The 21067-nt window shown below is 37.6% G+C and overlaps 4 long non-coding RNA genes across 4 annotated transcripts in view; 1 reads left to right on the forward strand and 3 right to left on the reverse strand.

Moving 5' to 3' along the window:
• Positions 1 to 19076, forward strand: part of LOC111836513 (uncharacterized) — a 24782-nt gene extending 5706 nt beyond the window's left edge. Inside the window, exon 3 of the long non-coding RNA XR_002836450.2 lies at positions 18508 to 19076. This is a non-coding gene — a long non-coding RNA (uncharacterized lncRNA). The remainder of the gene's footprint in view (positions 1 to 18507) is intronic.
• LOC140593281 (uncharacterized) lies at positions 7105 to 9394 on the reverse strand. The gene is made up of 4 exons (XR_011993541.1): positions 9252 to 9394; positions 8895 to 8998; positions 8474 to 8594; positions 7105 to 8283 (listed from the first exon to the last, which is right to left on the reverse strand). It is a non-coding gene; the product is annotated as an uncharacterized lncRNA (long non-coding RNA).
• Positions 11920 to 15767, reverse strand: LOC111836514 (uncharacterized). The gene is made up of 4 exons (XR_002836452.2): positions 15091 to 15767; positions 14813 to 14965; positions 14562 to 14651; positions 11920 to 12385 (listed from the first exon to the last, which is right to left on the reverse strand). It is a non-coding gene; the product is annotated as an uncharacterized lncRNA (long non-coding RNA).
• On the reverse strand, positions 16049 to 19966 carry LOC111836515 (uncharacterized). The gene is made up of 3 exons (XR_002836453.2): positions 19736 to 19966; positions 16257 to 16340; positions 16049 to 16084 (listed from the first exon to the last, which is right to left on the reverse strand). It is a non-coding gene; the product is annotated as an uncharacterized lncRNA (long non-coding RNA).
• Positions 19967 to 21067: the final 1101 nt, after the last annotated feature.

Genomic DNA, 21067 nt, shown 5'->3' on the forward strand with positions numbered 1-21067 from the left:
ATTATTTTTTGAACGAGACTTCGAAACCATAATAAAGGAACCCTGACGGCGAAGCGTTATTCCCATATTTCCCACTAGATGGCATTACATGACAACAATAAAAACTCAAAAAGCTACATCAGCCCTTACAGTTGTTGCGGTCGTTTTCACGCTTGTTTCAATGCCATGTCCCCTTCATCAGAACTCTTCACACAGAATGCTTTAGAAAACATCAGTTAACCTTTGGTGCAAAATGCACTTCAACCACCAAAGACGCTTCATACTTCACTCAAAGGTGATTCATGTTACCATAACTATAGCATACGCTCTGTCATAGCTGTCAAGTCTCCCGTTTTGGCCGGGAGAGTACCGTATTTACCCCTCTTTCCCGCCGTCCTCCCTTATTAGTATTTTCCCGTAAATCTCCCGTATTATAATATCATTAAAAAAAATTCCTCTGCCTCTCCAAACTGAACTGTCATAGCCTCGCGAGAACTGCCACCTGCAGTAGCCTGCAGGTCATTTACAACATTAACCAGGTCATAAATGCGGGGGTTAAAATGGCAATGCTGTGTGCCAAAAACAACGTTACTTTCACCTTCTGTGACGACTTCAACAAGGGTACAAAGTCTGCAACAATTCTGTATAATAAGTCATTAGTGAATGCCAGAGAGCCACATGAGTGAACATGAGAAATTAAAAGAAAATGTGTAATGAAAATAAAATGTAAATGACAAGTGGTTATTTTAGATTTCTTGTACACCTGTCTTAAAATGTAAGGGATACTGGAGCTTGGCTGGGGTGGTGGGATGGCTCGCGGTGGATGCCGGAAAATTTCCCTTATTTTCAAATCCAGAACTTGACAGGCATGCGCTCTGTCCCAAAAGACGACTGTGTCATTCAATGCGCAATCGACTAAAAACATAAACTAACTGAAGCCCCGCAAAATACACACATTATGTGTTTCCCTGTCTTGTTTTTGCATAGTTTGCTGTTGCATTTCAAAATAAAATAAAAACAAATACAGCAGAAATAGTGGAATAATCTCTTCAGCGACAACTACATCAACATTTTACATATACATGCCCGTTTCAGTTCAAAATTACTATTTTGTATACAGTCAACCTTTTAATTTGCATTAATTCGTATTCGTGCTTCGTGCTTCGCGGATTCACAGATCCGCGAAAATTTAATTCTACTGTTTTTTAATTAAATATTTTTGTTTGTATGTATATTTTTGTTCTCTCTCTCTTTTTCATGGTAAGCGCACACAGTATTTTTACAACGTATTATTTCTGTACGTCTTTACGTAATTTTTAATTGATTGAATACCTGTGCCCTGTATGTACAGTACATATATATTGTTGCTATGACAGTTCTCTATAAATTCCTTATTACAAATAAATTAATAACTACATAGCCTACGTTTTAATAGAAAGCTAATAACTTGCACGGTAAAATATAAAACGTTCTTCGTTTCGTCCGCCTCACGTTGCTGAATATACAGTTTTTGCTGTTAATGCAGCAGAACAGAAAGTGATCAGCATGATACGTTTAGCTCATCTGCACTGTTCAGCACAAATACAGACTCCAGTGCAATTAAATCAGTATTAGCCGGGTTTACTAGTTTTGCTCCAGTTTCATTTTTGATTTGGTCACCCAGAGGGTCTGCTGACAGACAGACAGCTAGCGCAAGTGGCGTGTTGAGGGGCTGTCAGCTGTTCGCAGTCAGTGCATGGGACAGTCATTCATTCACAAAATGCATAATTTGGATATTCAAAATTACATTATATGTATCTGGAATGTTTTTTTTCCTTTCGGATATCTGAAATTAAAATTATGACTAGTAACAATTGCATTGTAGATATCTGAAATAGGAGTTTTTCCTAGTAAGAATTCAATTTCGGATATCCAGAATGTTAATTCTAGATGTCTGAAATGTAATTGTGGATATCTGAAATTGAAAGCCCAATAGACATGAATGGCAAAAGTGACGTAATTTCTCCTAGGAAGAATGACGTTGTGGATATCTGAAATGACAATTGTGGATAGGAAGAATGTCATTGTGGATATCTGAAATGCTCTTTTTGACTAGGAAGAATTGAATTACGGATATCTGCAATACATATCCAGTCTAGCGATTAGGCCACTTAAAATTAATAAATTGTTTTACATGACTCAAACTTCTAAAATATTGGTGAGTAGGGGATTTTATATTTTATATTTTTAGCGAAAAGACGATCGGCAACAGAGATATACTAAAACTAGAAAATTAAACTTTAATTTGTCAGTATCTCAACATTTTAAACTCTCAACAGTTCAAACAATTACAAGAAAAGAAAAACCTTCAAAACAAATGCCTAGTCTAAGTGTTTACAGTTTTTTCTGATTGCTTAAACCCTAACTGTGATTCTTATAGCACAATTACTAAAACTATTAATAATTATTGCAAAACCACTTACTGAGTTTGCAAAACTAAAAGCACATACACTGCTTTGCACTCAGTTTGCAATTTTGTAACACACACTTTGCAAAACTGTAGGCACAACTCACTGCTTACACTCAATTACCAAATTTCCAACACACTCCTAGCAAAATTATACACATGTATGGCTATCATTAACACTATTTTGCCAACTGTCTGGCACACTTTCACATGTGAAAACTGTTTTAGAGAATTAGTTCACTTTGCAATCAGACTAAGCACTATAAATAAGCCACAGGTAAGCTGTCTATGTGGAGTACAATGGAAGGAGCAGTAAGAGTGAGAAGAGTGAGAATCAGAGGAGGCCGAGGAGGCCGAGGGAGAGGAGTTCTTCTCTGCCTGGCGCTGGAAAGTGTACGACCGTCATCCTCATCAACAGGTAGCCCTTTTACAGGCAATGGAGGAGGCATGTGGAGATATTGACCAGGCATCATGTCAGGCCTGGATACGGCATTCAAGGAGATATTTCCCCCGGTGCCTTGGACTGGAGGATATCGCATGCGATGTGGACGAAATTTTGTGGCTGGACCCAGAAAGACGACATGATGCAGGCTGATTGTCTTTTTTTTCCTTTTTTTTTGTGAAATTACTATTTTGTGTTCTGACTTTGTCTTGGTTTTGATGAGTGTGAATAAACACCAATACTTGAAGTTTGGATCCTTGTATGTTTACATGACACTATGACAAAAGTATGACCTCAAATTGACATCTGTACACAGAGAAAGCAAAAGCCAGATGTGTTTTGTATTCATACCATCAGTGTGCAGTTAGCGCATTGTGTGCTTAGTAGATGATGGCTTGTGTGTACTGTTTGATACGAAAACACCATTTTTACGAAGGTGTGAAGAGTTCATCTAGCTGTGTTCGCTTTTGCAAGAGAACTACAATGTTTTGATAATTGGGTGAAAGGTTTTCTTATTTGTGTGTAGAGTTTTGCAAAAATAGCCAATAGTTACAAAAAATGTGCTTAAGCAATCAGAAAAAACTGTAATGGTCTTGCCACAGAATGGCCCAATAAAAGCGTCCTCCTGACAATAGCAAAACAACAGCACTTCCATTGTTTCAAACAATAGAAGTGCTGTTGTTTGACCTCAATGAGGGTCACTATTATTGGACCACCCTACAAGAGACTACTTGCTCACAGTGCACAGGATATCAGGATTTGGCACATTGACGATCTCTGACAGTTTTTGAGGTGAAAAAACCGGATTTTTTGAAAAATATAAAATATAAAAAAAATCGAGGCGGCACCAAAAAATTGAGGCGGGCGGCCATGTAAAACAATTTATTAATTTTAAGTGGCCTTAAATGTCAAAACGGCCACTTATACTTTGTAAAGATTTAAAGATATCTTAAATAGAATTGTGACTAGGAGAAATAAAGTTTTAGATATCTTGAAATACATTTTCTACTAGTAAGAATGCAATTGTGGATATCTGTAATTGCCATTCTGACTAGTACGAATATAATTTTGACTAGGAGAAATGATATTGTGTATATCTAAAATGTAATTACGGATAGGAGTGTGACTTGATTAAATGTTAAAACGGCTTGCCATAGAGAAATGATATTCTGTATATCTAAAATGTAATTGTGGATAGCAAATGGATCGTTTTTATGTTAAAATGGCGTCTTTATACAGTATCTACTCTTCAACAGATATCCACAATACAATTGTACACTGTAAAAAATGTCCGTGAAATTAACTGAGAAATTCTGTAAAATAACGACATAAAAAAAACTGTAAAAGGAAAAACAATAGAGCAGCGTATATTTGACATTAAGATTTTGTAAAATACTTAACAAAAAACAACTGTTAATTTTTCAGTAAAAATATACATTTACATTTACATTTACATCATTTGGCAGACGCCCTTAGCCAGAGCGACTTACATAAGTTAAATATGTTAAGTTAAACAAATTTAAACAAGTTTAACAAATTACTGTAGTTTAAACTCAAACAAACTGTAATATAAAAACCAGTAGAATACAGTTAAAATTACACCATAACGGTGTGAAAATAATATTTTTTAAATCAGGTCAACTTTGTTTATACTGAAAGAAACCGTGTTACATTTTACAAATGAATATTCTGTGCTTTACAGATGAGAAACAGTAAAACTTTAAATGATATATCAACACTTGCTTTTTGCTACGTGCGTTACGAACCAACAAGAAATAGTCCACACAACTCAGGATTTCTGGTTTGTCAGACAGCTTTTGACGGTACATTCGGGGCTACCGTCAGAACTTCACCTCATGGCAACACCTGCGGTACGTTGATAAGAAGGTATTTTTCCACTGAGGTGATAAAAAATACTGCAGCACCGGCGGGGCTCATGTCCCAGCATGCCCCGCGCGCAGTTGTAAATAGCCCTTGTATTGTTGTTGTTATTGCTAATGGTTATATTTCCTTATTGTTTTTACCTGTGTCTTATGTGTACCCTGTCCGATCCTCGTGTGTAATTAGCGTCCGTAAATCTCCTATACCGTGTATGCGTCTTACAGTTGAGCGTCTGACAACCTCGTGTTTCCTATATAGTTCGTACGGTGCTCTTTGGATGCCTGATGTAGTTTTTTTCAGGACTACTAATAAAGAGCGCGTTACCTCGGCAAGAAAGTGCTGGCAGCTGTGGTTACCAGAGTAATTCTGTAAAAAAAATTGTGAAGAATGTAAACAGCCTGTCAATTTCACATACCAGAACCGTAACATTTTACATAGTGAATTCGTATTTTCAACCTCTTCTTTCTGTTAATTTAGCAGGCCCATGCTGCTGTTGTACCAGTTATTTCAGTATAATTTATATCTAATCGTTGTTTATTCTACACTGAAACCAAGTTAACTTTACATGTAGTTGGTGGTTGTTTTACATTGAAATCCAGTACAATTTATAGATGTTTCTGTAAAGTTGTTTACACGTGTACAGTATTTTTTACAGAATAATTCTGGTAACCACAGCTGCCAGCTTTTTTCCGTAAAAACAACGGGATTTTTTTTAGTGTAGATATCTGCAATTGCATTGTTCATAGTCATAATTCTAATTGTAGATATCTGAAATTGCATTTTTACTAGTCATAATATGAATTCTGGATATCCGTAAAGACATTTTTGCTAGTCACAATGTATTTCAGATATTCTAAATGACATTATGAATATCTAAAATGGTGATATCCTTTCGGATATCTGAAATTAATATTATGACTAGTAACAATTGCATTGTAGATATCTGAAATAGGAGTTTTTCCTAGTAAGAATTCAATTTCGGATATCCAGAATGTTAATCCTATAGATATCTGAAATGTAATTGTGGATATCTGAAATTGAAAGGCCAATAGACATGAATGGCAAAAGTGACGTAATTTCTCCTAGGAAGAATGACGTTGTGGATATCTGAAATGACAATTGTGGATAGGAAGAATGTCATTGTGGATATCTGAAATGCTCTTTTTGACTAGGAAGAATTGAATTAGAGATATCTACAATACATATCCAGTCTAGCGATTAAATGTTAAAACGGCTTGCCATAGGGGCGCCGTAGTTCGAATTAGAGCGGAGGAGCGGCGGAGCCAACAGCCTAGTGAGCGAGGAGCGGAAATTCTCACCGCTCCACTCCGCTCACATGCTCTGATCGGTATGTCTGCACGACGTGCAAATTAAGTTCAGTATTTAAACATCATACTAGAACAAGGCAGGCACAGGACCCAATACTGGACGTTCAGGAGACGTCATGAAAAGACGTCGTAAAACTTTCATTCTGGTTCCTCAGGGGACATCCGCCAAATCATATCTTTACTGAGTGGATTCATTTTCAGGAGCCCATGTTGTTCGGAGCCCATGTGGAACACTATAGGCAAGCTACACCGCCGGCACCCGACACTGGTCACCGTTTGTTTAGCGACCTGATGGTTTGAGGGGAAAATGTCAAGAACCCTCAAAGGGCAATTACCGCTAAAGAAATGTATTTCTTTTGAGGAGGCTGTTGTAAAGAGCGGCGCTAAAGCGCGGCTTTATCTTTCTCTTGATTTCGGCTACACAATTTTTCGGCCGTACAGTACAGCAGCCGATAAGTCAAAGCAGTGCCAGCGACTGGAATTTCATAATCCCATATTATTATGATTATTATTATTATTATTATTAAAACCAAAACTAAAATTGTATTTACTATTAACTAAACTTGTTTATCATTGTTATTACTATTATTATTATTACAGCAATAACAACACCACCAATAATAATGATAATAGTAGTAATAATAATTTGCACACCTATTCTGCTACATCTCAAACCCCTAGACCAGGGAATCGTAACACTATAGATAAACAGACCATCATTTTATTATTTCAAGTTGTACAATTTATAAAATACACACGAAATACGTAAAATAGGCTCATATTTTAATAATATTTGAAAGTAATCAAAAATTCATCCTCCACATAGCTTGTCCTATATGCAGGATCGTCGGGATCCAAGGTAGGGAATAACCTATCAAATAGGACCTTATTTGGATACGGAAAAAATCATTACAGGAGGCAGGGATGTAAAAACAATTAAGGAAACATGCATGATACCATTTTAAAGCTAAATGTCACATTGCAGTCTTCTCACTTTTATGTACCCGGGGCTTAGCCCCAAAGGGTAGTATGCATGTGGGATTGGGGGGGGGGGGTTAGAAATGACTGAAAAACATGCTGTGAAGTTGAAGATTTATTAGGCTGTGACTCTACTAACCTATCAGAGGCTTCTTAAGCTCAGAATGGAATCGTCTGGAGTTTTCTTATTAATTAAAGACACAATAAACTTAGTGTATATATACTCCTAAATTTGATGAAAGTGATAAAAAATAGACATCTCTCTCTCTTTATTCTGACATTTAACTAATTCAAAAGATATTTAAATATTTATTTATATAAAACAAAAAAGTTTACTCTAAATTGATGTTTAACAGTAAAAAGTGTAGCCTATGTAAATATTTGGTTTCAACTGTGAATATACTGCTGTGTATTGAAATTCCTCTTGTTTTGCATAGAAATATATTGAACAACATACAAAGCATAATATATAAAATAACATTTACCTGAGTTTTTTCTTTGAAAGAAGCCCCTTATGTCCATTGTTGTGTACATCAGTACATAACTGAAACCGATTTAGAGTGCTTTATTTAGCCGTGGAGGGTAACAACTGAAATATGAAATAAACACACACGTAAGCTAAGACTCTCTATAAAAAACACCATTGTTGTTCGGCTTTTCATTTCGCCATTTCTTGATTCACTCGAAGAGCAAGTAACGTAATATGGTTCAAGTGATCAGTTTGATATCAATCTTTTGTCAGCGTCATATTTATACAGTACACGACATATACGACATTATTTGTACAGTACGAATGGTTTGCTTTGGTACCTGGTCAAACTTAAGCTCTCCTCTGTCTGCCTATCTGCACTTCTCCTACAGCAAATTCGCAGGCAGCAGCTTCTCCCCCCTCGCTCACATGCGTAAGTGCTGTGCTCAGTCGCCTAGTGCCTGAGCTCGAATCATACCAAAATTAGGGGGAATTTACGACTGTGCGCTATGTGCTTCGAATATTGTGTGTAGTTTTTGTTTTATACAGTTGTCAGTCAGGCATCTAACTATGAAACAAATTACACTCCAAAAGACCCTGGGCTTCTGAAACAACAACCCGGGCTTAAGCCCAGTAAGCCACCCCCTCGCTCCGCCAATGATTCAGATGTGAGTTCATCATCCGATCGTAGTTAGCTGGCTGCTGGTGGAAGGTCCACTAGAAGAGGGAGCCCTGATTCCGTGAATTCCAGATTCCAGTTCTGCAACCGAACAAAAACGCAAGTTTATTTGGAATTATACACTTAAGGTATAATAGAGCCAAACGCAACCTCCAACACACACGATGGCTACCGTGCTAACGGAGAATAGAGGAGAAAGGGGTAATATAGTCTAAATCGTGCATTGGTTAATTAGAATCCATCGCGGTGAGGCCACATAGGAGATACTCACGCATTCTGCCAACTGTTTGATGAAACAACACGTTTTCTGCAGTAGCTCTTCTGGGTGGACGTCCATTACCCCTCTATAGCAGAACAGGCGCAAATACTCCGTGCTGTACAGCAACAGGTTTCTGCAAAGCGAAGGCACAAAAATCCAGCTTATTTTTCTGACATGCCTTCACATTATGGCAGTATAACGTTTTACGGATCTTCACCGTGATATTAACATGCTAAAGGCTATTAAAATAATAATGCTATTAGTTTAATTTTGGCAAAATGTATAATTACACCAGTTTTATGCTGTTTATGAGACCACTATGAATACAGTATTTAAACTTGTTGCGGTTGAAATACGACTGTTACCTGCGCGACAAATTTGGTCAAGACAAGATGCAGACAAGTGCCCAGAGAGAAATGCTTAGAATACGTACAAAGGCATTCGGCCGAGTTCATCCTCAAAGTTACAGATGACAGCAATCGGCTGTTTGAATAGCCACATATCCGCAGTATCACCTTCGTCCTTTACTTTACGTCTCTGTGTTAAAAGGAATACAAACACAAATACGAATGCCAGTTTATATATAACTTTATATATAATACTCACACTGTAAATGTCATGCGCATGAATGTGAAGATCTGCGATTTATTAACAATCTTTCGGCATTCACTTTATGTCTCTGTATTAAAAGTATGAACACAAAGATGAACGCCATTTGATGTAGATTTATATCCTATAACACACGGTAAATGTTATACGCATAAATGTGAAAATCAGTGCTTTAACTTACCAATCTTTCTATAGCAGCGTCCATCCTTGCTTGTAGGACGACCGCTTTTACCATCAGCCGGAAAAATCTAGTGGTTTTACTGCGCACTGCTTCTTCTTTTTTTTTTTTTTCTGCGCACTGCTTCTTCCGGAGTTGCTTTCCAGTTTGTAGCCTACACCTGAAAAAGGCGGCGCTAGACCGATTTTCGCATTCCACTACTACGGTCTATGTCGTAGAACAGGAGGGGCAGGTCGGATATATAGGTGACTATAGGACTATATTACGGTAAAAGAGCCCTTTGACCGTTGGTTTTTTTTTTTAATTATTATTATTATTATTATTATTATTAGTAGTAGTATTATTGTTTATTATTATTATTAATAAGTATTATTATTAATTATTATTAATAATAATAATAATAATAATAATAATAATAATAATAATAAAGCTTTTTGCAATGGACCCATATGAACCGCCTATACGCTGCCGACCCATTTTTTTTCTGGGATTTTTGTCTGTGTATGCCTTGTTTAACAGCTATACACGCAGGACACTAATTACTATGGGATGCATGCCATCACCGCAGGAAATAAGCTTCACAATAATATCACTGAAAGCCGCAGATATTACATGAAAATATACAAATATAGCCTTAAATGCAACTCCAATAAACCATAGCATGTTTTGTTCTGTGGATGTGTGAGTGAATTGCGTGTGTGCCTTGTGATGGGTTGTCGCCCGATCCTGGGTTATTCCCTTGCTTGCGCCGGTAGCTCACGGGAATAGGCCCCTGACCCCCATGGACCCTGCACAAAACAAGCGGGTAGGTCTATAGGAAACAGATGGATGGATGCCTTAATTTTTCTCCGAAGTTGATTAGTACTTCATCCTCGAATAGCCTAATTTAAACATCGATAAAAGGAAACGGCAGTTCAATTCAATTCAAATCATAAAGGCAAATAGCGAGAAGGATGTGGATACAGGCTGTCTCCAGGTTACGAACGACACTGAATCTGAGTATGATCAAAATAAAACAACTGTATTACATTAAATGTGATGCCACACACACACACACACTGTATCGTACATTGTATGATTTATAGCTTTAAATTCAGGAGCGTAAAATACACTGAAAAAAATTAGCTGATTTTACTCAAAAATATAGTGCACCATTTTTGCACCCTTGTTTTTAAGTATATTCTACTTAAAATTTTAGGTAACTTTTGCTTAGAAAACTACCAAAGAATATGTATTCAATTTAATGTCTTTACTTAAAATTGTATATTTCTCCAGCCAATGAAATTAAGCAGGTTCATTTAGATTTCCTTAATATTTAAAGACACATTTGAGTAATAATCTGAGTTATTAATATCACCAGTATAACTGTCACATCGGGACCTGGACCACGCCTGAACCGCACCTCCTATAGTTAAAAGGACGGTGATTAAGCAGGCTACCTCGCGAAGTATTGTTGCCGTGGTAACACTTTATAATACTGTTCCGTAGTTAACAGGTAAATATACAGGAAGTAAGCAGCAACAAAGGAGTAGTGCTTCATTAACACCTAAATTGGTACTATTAACTACTAAGGAGTTATGCTTAATTACTCAATAGGTAATAGTGAACTAATTATTATAGTAGTTCGCTATTACTTCATTAGGAACTATTGAGTATTGCTGGTCTCATTGGGAATTATGTACCAACTATGGATTATTTCTAATAACTACTAGTTCATTACTCATCATATGAACAGTGCTTTTTTTTGGACTAACAGGAACTTACAGGCTACTGTTCTCAATGGTTTTTGCCATTTTTTTCCTTTTAGAATAACAGGCTTGTTTCTTCCTACTTGTTTGTATGACATACAACTTATTCTACAAAATATTACTGCCTAAAATATGTATACAGTACCTACATTTTAATTATTTACCTCACTTCAGTCCGTGTGCCAGTGTTCTTCAAACTGTGCTTTGAAGTCCAACTGAAGGGATGGTCAATCAGAGACTCGTGTTTTGCCACATGATGTGCTCCACCACATATTGTTGATCTTTTCTAAACATTAAGAAATTAATGTATGCATTTTAAATAAGGAATTGTCTTACTAATGACCTACATAAAACTAATTGTAACTCATTAGTAATGAATGTGGCGTTACTGACTTCTTCCATAGGAGCTACTAAAGATCAAGAACAGTATTATAAAGTGAAACACACTGTAACTCATTAGTAATGAATGTGGCGTTACTGACTTCTTCCATAGGAGCTACTAAAGAACAAGAACAGTATTATAAAGTGAAACACACAGTAACTCCTTAGTAATGAATGTGGCGTTACTGAGTAAGCTTCTATTTCGCTTAAACATTTACTGAGTTCTTTTTAAGGGTTTAATAAGAACAATGAATGTTAACATAGCTTATTTGTTTCACTTAAACATTCGCATTGTAATAGATGTTGAAGCAACTTCTTTTAACAGCCTGGGTCTGCAGAAACCAAGCTATACTTAAACCAGGGGTCTCCAACTCTGGTCCTGGAGCGCTACCGTCCAGTAGGTTTTCTATCCTACCCGGCTTCTGATGAACTACACCTGTTCTCAGGTAAATACCAGGGCCAGGTGTGGCTCATCAGAAGCCAAGTGGGACAGAAAACCTACTGGATAGTAGCTCTCCAGGACCGGAGTTGGAGACCCCTGACTTAAACCATGAAAAACACTGAAATTACTTTTAGATCAAACTCCAGCATTGAACAGTAGCAGTACCAGACATCTAACCTGCAGTCTGGATGGTATTTGACTGCAACATCGGGGGGGTGGGGGGGGGAACAATTGGAACAGCAAGTGAGATCCATGTTTGATGTTCAAAGATGATTGCTGGCAGCTTCCGCCTAAGAGACGTAACTTTTGGGGTGGTTTTCTGACCATCTAATTTAAGAAACACCATCTGAAACACCTCAAAGGTGTACTTCAGCTCTCTTGGGTAGCTCAGATTGAGGGCATAGATGAGTCCCATCAGCAAGGCACAAGCCCTCAGTACATTCAACCCCCCCATGACTTTTGTTCCCTCGATTATGATACTCGCAATGGCTGGATCAGATGCTGTGGCACCTTTGGTAACTAGGATCTTCATCACTGTCTTGATCTCTGATTTGACCATCAGCATCCTGGGTGCAAGAATATCAGAACAAAATTTCAGTCTTCATTGTCATTTAGCTGGTATAGTCAACCCCTCTCATCCACTCTTATGTTGAAGTTGGAAGGAAATACTGTATCTCAGCATACAAATGTTTGACAAATGATATTGACTCATTGCAGACATTAAATTACACACTCAACACTCTGGAAAAGTTCATCAGATCTGAACACAGTGTGTTTCAACTTCATGACTGTAATCAAAATGCATTCATTGTGCTCCAAACTAACTTCAATAAATGATACTTATGTAAATGCGTTCTAACTACTTGTAGTTTTAAAGGTTTATTTCACCCAAATACTACTTTATGTCTAAGTATACTTGCATGCGTTTCAGCTTCTGCAAGTTTTGCATTTCATCTTCCAAGCTTATCAGTAGTTCAGTGCAATGTATTTTAGTGTGAAGATTTCTGCATTTTTCAGCTGGTCTGAAATTCCTTTCAGGTTTAGCTATCAGCTTTACAAATTCACACAGCATTTTCTGCAGGAGAAGCAATTTTCCATATAACACACAAGGTTACCAGCACTGGCGTGCACAGATAGAGACGAGGTGGTGCTGAAGCACTTGCCCTTTTGCCCTCAGTCCAAAAAAGTGCCCTTTTGAAAGACGTGATTTTTTTTTTTTTTTAAAGCTGCGCGATTTAAAAAGGTGTGAAAATAATGGCTTGATTTGTGCCCCTTCTTCAAAGACACCCGAACCCTGTCGCTTTTTCACTGTCACCGTGTCACGTGAACACGCTTGCAGTTCATTTGTTGTGAGGCGTGTAGCAGCGGCATGACATAGGACTACTTGGAGTAGGCATAGTAGGCTAACTATAGCGACTGGGAGCCACGGCGGACAACACGGCAGCTCTTTCCCTTCCCAACCAGTCAGGTAACCCATGAATCGAGTGAAATTATTCTGTTTGCCCTCTAAGACCAACCTGCAATTGTTTTGTTGTGAAGTAGCCTGTCAGAAACTGCACATGACAAACTTTGCCAGCTTGCCCCCTCCATCCATCCATATGGATAAACAAAAAAACGACACATTTAAAATGTAACCTAAACCATTTAGGCAACCCCACTCTCCATCAATTCCGACCTTTTTGCATACACTATTGAAAATATCACGTTATGCTATAGGCTACATGCCGTTAGGCAGAGGGCTCTTTTGAGCCCATTTTTCGTTACAAATTTTAGGATGATCTCACGGAAATCTGTGAATAAATACAAAGTTTTCAAACTGAAGTCAGTGACGGGAAGACATCACACTTTTTAGAGATGGAACTGCAGAAAAACCTAAAACCTTGACATGATTATGAATAATAGAATTATGGACGTTTCTCCGTTTTTGTGGATTAGCCTTTCCATAACTAACGTCAACTACTGTCCTACTTTGGTAAGATTGAAATTAATGTCTTTGACTGTCTTTAGTAGGTGTCTCCTGTGAGAAAGTTAGAACACCGTCCAACTGTCTAAAGATGCAGTCTTTAGCCTAACTGGTTGTTACTGACTCAGCGATGCTCGCAGACATTTACGCACTGTGTTGTGACCTGATTGTGACAGAACAGTGACGTTGTTATTGGTAGTTTGAAGGGTACGGTGTTGGGGGTGCATGTTAAAAGTTTTGAGAAGCACTGGTTAGACATGTTAATTTTTTTTGGTGTAACATATTGGCAACATTAACACATTAATTTGCTAAAGGAAAAATAGGCAGTTCCCAATTGCCTGTGAAAACGACCATTCTGCCCTGTTCTTGTAATGACCACAGTCAGTCTTATTCGTTCTCATACATTTTGGTCTATTTTTAGAGAATGTTTTGAAATAAAAGTCAAATTGCATTTAACCTGTGCGTTTTTTTTATTATAAAAAGAAAAGGTTTTCCACATATGCAAAAAGTGCCCTTTTTTCCCCCTGGAGCACTTGCCCCCCAAAATGTCTGTGCACGCCACTGGTTACCAGACTGACAAGGGAAAGCTAGTTACCAATGACTTGATTGCAATATACAACTGAAGTCAATTCTCTTGAGTAACATGTCTCAAATGGCATGAGTGCGAGTGCATGACAATTTTTACGTCCTAAAAAAAGAAACGAGCATGTGCAGAGATAAATAGGCAAGTCAGAGAGGGAAAAGAGGAAATGAAGTAGAGAAGAGACACATTTACCTACCAAATATTTGAAAAGATCCTCCTCCTTTTCCCCAAGATACACTACTAGGCAGCGGATGGCAACCTCTCGGCGTGTTTCAATCGTGTTGTCCTGAAAAAGATTTTTTAATGTTTTTGAAATATTGAAGGGTTTTATGCATCACCTCAAGATTAAATTCCCAGATGAAAAAAGGTAACATGGATGAAAGAAATTTTCCTTAAAGGCGTTTATTTATTTATTAATTTAAAAATCCTAAATATGGAATCATGTACCTTAAGGAGTTCCATGATGTTCTGAATCTTCTTTTTTGCCGCCCCTCCTCATGACAACACCAATGGCGTTAGACTTGATATGCACTCATCCAGATTTTCCATGAACGCCGACTCCAGATTAGTGGTGGTGATCCTTTTATATTCTTCATTGATCTGTGTGACACAACATAAAGCAACATGGGATGAGAGAGATGTCAAATTAAAATAAATGAATTAAACTTTAATTCAGCTGAAGTCATACTTGCCAACTTGTCTGTTAAAAAGAAAAACACATTCACCTGTGCTGGAAGAAAAAGAGCAGGCCAACGTTCCTTCAAGTCACTGACAGGTGGGGACAGGGTGACAACTTCCTGTCTGCGAATGGACAATGTCCTTTCCATTTTCTCATTGATGATCTGCAAATTATTTCTCTTCTTTACTTCACTTAGGAGCTCCAGTCTTTCTTGTTCCAAACTTTCTTGTGTTTCTCCCTGAGGATGAGGTGGCAAGTAGTTTGCCTCACCCTTCCGTGCCTTCTTCACATTCTAAGCGGGCGTCTTTTCATTTGCTCGCTTCTTTTTGAGAGCATTTACATCAAGCTCAGGACACCCAAGCCCTCTCAGTTTGGATCTGTAATTGCCTATTTTAAATTTCAGTCTTTGCTGCCATCCGTAACATCCACTGTAGGATCCAGGCTCTTTAAGGCAAGGATGTTTTCGAATCAATGCTTCTGCTACATCTGCGAACTGTGCGCTTGTAGGATAGGCGACATACTCAAAGATGCTTTCAGCTAAACTCTCAAGGATGTCTGGAAGGATGGCAGCAGAGCTTTGAAAGCTTCGCTACCTGCTGCAAGCACAAGCTCTGTGTCATTGCGGAAACGTGGAATTGGAAATTCGGAAGGCCAACGCTGAGAACGCCGATTACTTTGTTTAGGTAAAGACAGTATCACTGAATCATCGGATTCGCATGAAGTACTGGCAGGCCAAATGGAACTGCTGGATGCACTTGTGTTAAAGCTATCCTGGTCTGTTACAACCAAGTTCATTGAGTTGAGTTCAACAATATGAACAACCTTAATTATGTCTTTGTGCTTGAGATCTCTTGTTGAGGTAAGAGAAAAAAACTCCCCTCCAAAATCAGCATCCCTGTAATGCAAGGTAAACTTCCCTGGCTCTAACCCATACTTCTGTTGCACAATAGATTGCAGCTCATCCATTGTCCCAGGAATTCCACCAGGCAATTCCAGCTTGTCAATCACATGGTCCTGAAGTATGAGGCGAAGTGCAGCAGCTGCATTCGGATGAGACATTTGAGCATCCGTAGCAGAAAAGACATCACTTGTATCTGACATAGCAACATGTGGATATTATAAACTTCTTAGACCCAAACTTTTGTTGGGCATGCATTTTTCTTAGCTATTTGAGATTAGTAGAGCCTGATTAAGGGGGGAAAAAAAACTTACCAGGAACATCAGCAGCACCATCAGGCACGTCCACCTCCCTGTTGTATATTGCATTCAGCATTCTTTCAGCACTGGAAATATTCCCTGAAAAAGTGTTGTGTAAGAAGGGAATAAAATACTTCCTGATTAGCTGCATTGTAGCTTATTTCTCTTGCTAAAATTTGTCAAATTTGTAGGCCATTATCAGACTACCAATACTATTGAGCATAATGAGATTTTGTACCTTGTCTACTTTTGTCTCCAGATCGGTTGTCATTGGCCCAGACGTCTGCCATTTTATTATCACTAGATTGCAAAAAACATCCTGACCACAACACTTCAATCATTTAAATGAAGGAAGAAAAGGAGGGGAAAAATGACAGTACTACTTGGAGTTGGTAGCATTGTTAACTTTGCTTCTTGCCATTTTCACCACCTTTGCTAGGTTAGAGTGCAGGCAGGATAATGTTCTACACATACATTTAATACACCATTTCACAATTTAATACCAATAGATGGAGAGAGGGGAGAAATGGAAAGAAATGTTTCCCTAAATAATAAAAATAGCAGAAGCAACACACAGCAAACACCTCTAGTGGAAATTGTATGCACCAATTTAATCAGCATGTCACAGCTTGGAGTATAAAGCCAGCATAATCAAGGCACATGCCAGATCAATTTTTTTACGCTAACTGGCGTAAAATCATATATATAAATTATTTGATGACTTTGATAATATGATAATAACCTACTCTTATATGCTCATGTTTATGCATAAGTTTGATTTCCTTCTAGGGATTATACTTCCGTTATTAAAGCAATCCCTACTTGTATAAAGCATTTCTTTAAATCTTTTTATCTCAGTTTTAGTGGGATTTTACGTATATACAGTAAACTGTCCTCAAAGGGTAACAAATTTATCAGGGAATTGCTCCACAATCAAACTGAAGTTGTACCACGAGGGAAATTCTATTGGGTTTTGGTTATAGATGATATCTCATGGAAAAAAATCATGGTTACTCCCTTAAAATATGCAATCTCAAATAAGGCAAAGCAGGTCTATTTTAAGATATCACACTGCATTTACCCAGCTAACCACTTTGTTGCCAGGTTTGTGGACGTTGCAGATCTTTGAACTTTCTGTAACCATTTCTCATTTGTTTTTTCATTGTAATCTAGTGCAATCATTTTGGTCAGCTCCTATACCATTACTTAAAAAGATATAATATGTTACTTTGTTGATCCAAACAGTGTCTTGTGTCAGATAAATTCTGTATTATAAGAGAAAATACATGAAGTCCCCACCTATTCTACAGGCATTACTTTTGGAAATTGATAATATTTTGGATTCAATTCAACTCATGAGAAACGGCAAAAGTGCCTCAGTGCTGTCTCATTACTCAACTCTTACTGGTAAAAACTACTGAGTGTATCAATGCTTGTAATTTAGGAACCTGTATATTTACCATATTATTATTATTTCTTTTTTTCCTCTTTTCTCACTTTTTCTTGTCATACTTTGTCAATTGGTAGCTATGACTGTTACATGATTGTGCATGGTGCTGTATACTGTAACTTGTATTCTTTACTAAAATATAGCATGTTTAAAAAAAGAGAAAGATCCAATGAATGTGTTAGGAAAGGTGTCTTTCTGTTGAGTCCGGTCATTCTGTCTTGTAGCATGGGGCATGAACAGGGAATAAGGCAAAGGGAGTTGAGGAGTCGGGTGAACATACTCAGGAACATACTACGACTTCACAATGTCAATGACAGGACTAACTAAAGACACACAGACATGGACTTAAATATACCAGACTAATTAACACAACTAGAAACAGCTGAAAACACGGGGATTCCACATGAGGCAAATGAGGTGGAGTGGCACACTGGAGGATCGGAACGATCAGGGCATGACAGGTTGTTTGTGGCCCTGTTTTTAAAATGTGCATATACTGTATGCCAAAAGGAATTGAGGAAAGTTTTTTAAAAAATGGTTCTAAAATCGACGCCAAATCATGTTTTTCCTCTCCCCCTACCCAGCGCTGTCCTGCTTATTTGCTAGTCTTTTAGCCTCTGTATGTTTCATGTACGTGTTATAAGACGAGTTACATATGATGCTCACTGTAGTATTGCTGCATTATCCTGTGAACGAGTACACTACAGGCATGTGCGATATATCTTGTCAACGATATTACCGCCATTTACTGCCATTGATTGCATTCTGTAATAGGATTCAGGAAAGGTGAATTAAATGTTTTCTTTGTCATTGCAGCTGCTGTGAAAAGTGGGACTGCAGGGCCACCGGCTATGACGTATCCTGTGCCATGGCAGACCACCTAAAGCATGTTCCTGGATATTCTGGCAATGGAGGCTACCATACCTTAAAACAGGGGTGGCCAATCTTATCCGCAAAGGGCTGGTGTGTATGTGGGTTTTCGCTGCAACTCCCTAATTAGATTACTAATTAGAGGACTGATTGGCTGAAGAGTCCTCACACCTGGATTTGAACAGCTGACCTACAGGTTATCCCAAAAACCTGCATACACACTGGCCCTTTGCGGGTAAGATTGGTTACCCCTGCCTTAAAATAAAGAACACCATTTTTTAAAGATTTTTTTTTTTTTAATCATTTGTTTTTTTCCATTCGATAACATGACCCTGAGGTGTCCAATCAATGTTTTATTGGTACTCTTTTGTCAGTTTTATGTGTTTTGTGAGTTTTATTATTATTTTGTGAGTTTTATAGTAATATGATATAATGAATATATATATGAAATTATGAATATATATCAAGAGTATTCAAATATTACAATAATAATAAATTAATAGTTAACTACGCAATCCAGACTGGTTGTTTATTATAGACGTGTTTGTTGCAACACATCCCTCTCCTGGGCTGGTGGAATATCACTGCTGTATGCTGGGCACCTAAGGGTACTGTCCTGTCTACATTCCTGTTTACCCTCTACATGTCGGACTTTCAGTCGAATACCGTGCATCTCCTGCCACTTGTAGATGACTCATTTTAGGATGCATCAGCAATGGCGATGAGTCAGTATGGACAACTGGTGGAGAACTTGCGCAGAGAAAAACAACCACCAGCTCAATATGACCAAGACGCAGGAGCTGGTGGTTGCCTTCCAGTGTAACAGGAAGCCCCTGAGATCAGTCACCCTACAGGGGGAGGAGGTGGAAGTGGGTCTATCTGAACAACAGACTGCACTGGGGGGACAACACAGTGGTGCTGAATAAGAAAGGCTACAGCAGACTCTACTTTAGTAATAATAATAATTATTATTATTATAAAATCCCTTATTTATTACATCATTAATACACTATATTTAGGTTTTTGAGGATTATATTTGTGTACTCTTTACGTTTTCTTTGCACTACGTTAACTACGTTAGCAGCTTGCGTGGTTCGAACTATGTAAGTACGACGCAGGTGTTTCCGTAAACCATATAGTTCGAACTACAGAGGTAACGACACTGCGAACTTACGTAGTACGATGCATCGTTAATGTTAACTTCAGCCGTTGTTTGGGAAAGTAACCCCTGATCTGGCAAAGTGCGGGATATTCCGAGTGTTATTCCGAGTTTTATTTTACATTAAACGGCACCGCTTAGTAACAGGCGTTGCTTAACCCGTGTCGTAAATTATATATACATTGTGTTAAATTATTCCGATTTCCTTCGCGCATTCAAATTTAACGGCTTTTAATAAACTAAAATCATAACGCCAGCAAATAATTCGAACATCAAGGAGCAGCACGACGATGTTTTGGAACATTTGTACTTAAATTAGAATTTTTATGGTGAAATGTCCGAGAGAAATTTGAAAATTAGGCTACTGATCGCAGCTCAGGAACATTTTTCTTATAATGGGCGTCAATGGATCCGAGAAGAAGAGAAGAAAACGATTAATGTGAGATGAAGTCCATATTCCTAGCATTTTGGATTTGATTTTTTGTCAGGTGAAAGTCTTTATAACCAGATATGTCTGCGAGAAATTTGGTGTTTATTGGTCACTGCTTTAATTCAATTTAATTAAACTAAATTTAATTTAATTAGTTCGCAGTGTTACTTGCATAATCATTTATTTACTTCTACACATACGAGCTGAGAGACAAATACATCTTATCTGTTAATTTGAGTTTTTGCTTTAGAACGATGTGTGAGAATGAAAATCGCGATTTACTTTAACATCCATTTACTTTGGCACGACAGTGGGGTTTTAGTTATACTCTTTCATTAGCCAATCACATCACTGTAACGTAGTTATTATGAAAAAATATAACAATAACAACAAAACAACAACAATAATAATAATAATTATTATTATTATTATTAATAATAATAAAATAGCAACACTGCCAATAATAATGACACTAGTAATGATAATAATTGGTAGGTTAAAACGAAATTATTTATTTCAACAATAAATGTGCATAAAATTGTAAATTCCAGCTAAGCCATCACAGAGCTAGCACACAGACATACATGTCTACGTTTTATAAACATCTGAGAGATGAAAAATAAATATCTGGTTTAATGCCACTTTGTTTGGCTTAAAATGAGAGGGAACTCTTTTCCCAAGACACGATCAAATAGAATCATATTTGCATATGGAAAAATTATTACAGGAGGCAAGAATGTCAGAACTTAAGAAAACATGCATGATACCATTTTAAAGCTAAACGTTACATTTCGTTTGTTGCTGATCAGAGTGATCCTGATCCTGAAAATATGTCCTCTTCAGAAGCAGACTGAGATCAGTAGCAGTTGTTCCTGGCCCATTGATACAGCGATTCACCGGTAATTATCGAGGTAGCC

The sequence above is a fragment of the Paramormyrops kingsleyae genome, chromosome 10, assembly GCF_048594095.1.
Source record: "Paramormyrops kingsleyae isolate MSU_618 chromosome 10, PKINGS_0.4, whole genome shotgun sequence".
Classification (NCBI taxonomy): Eukaryota; Metazoa; Chordata; class Actinopteri; order Osteoglossiformes; family Mormyridae; genus Paramormyrops; species Paramormyrops kingsleyae.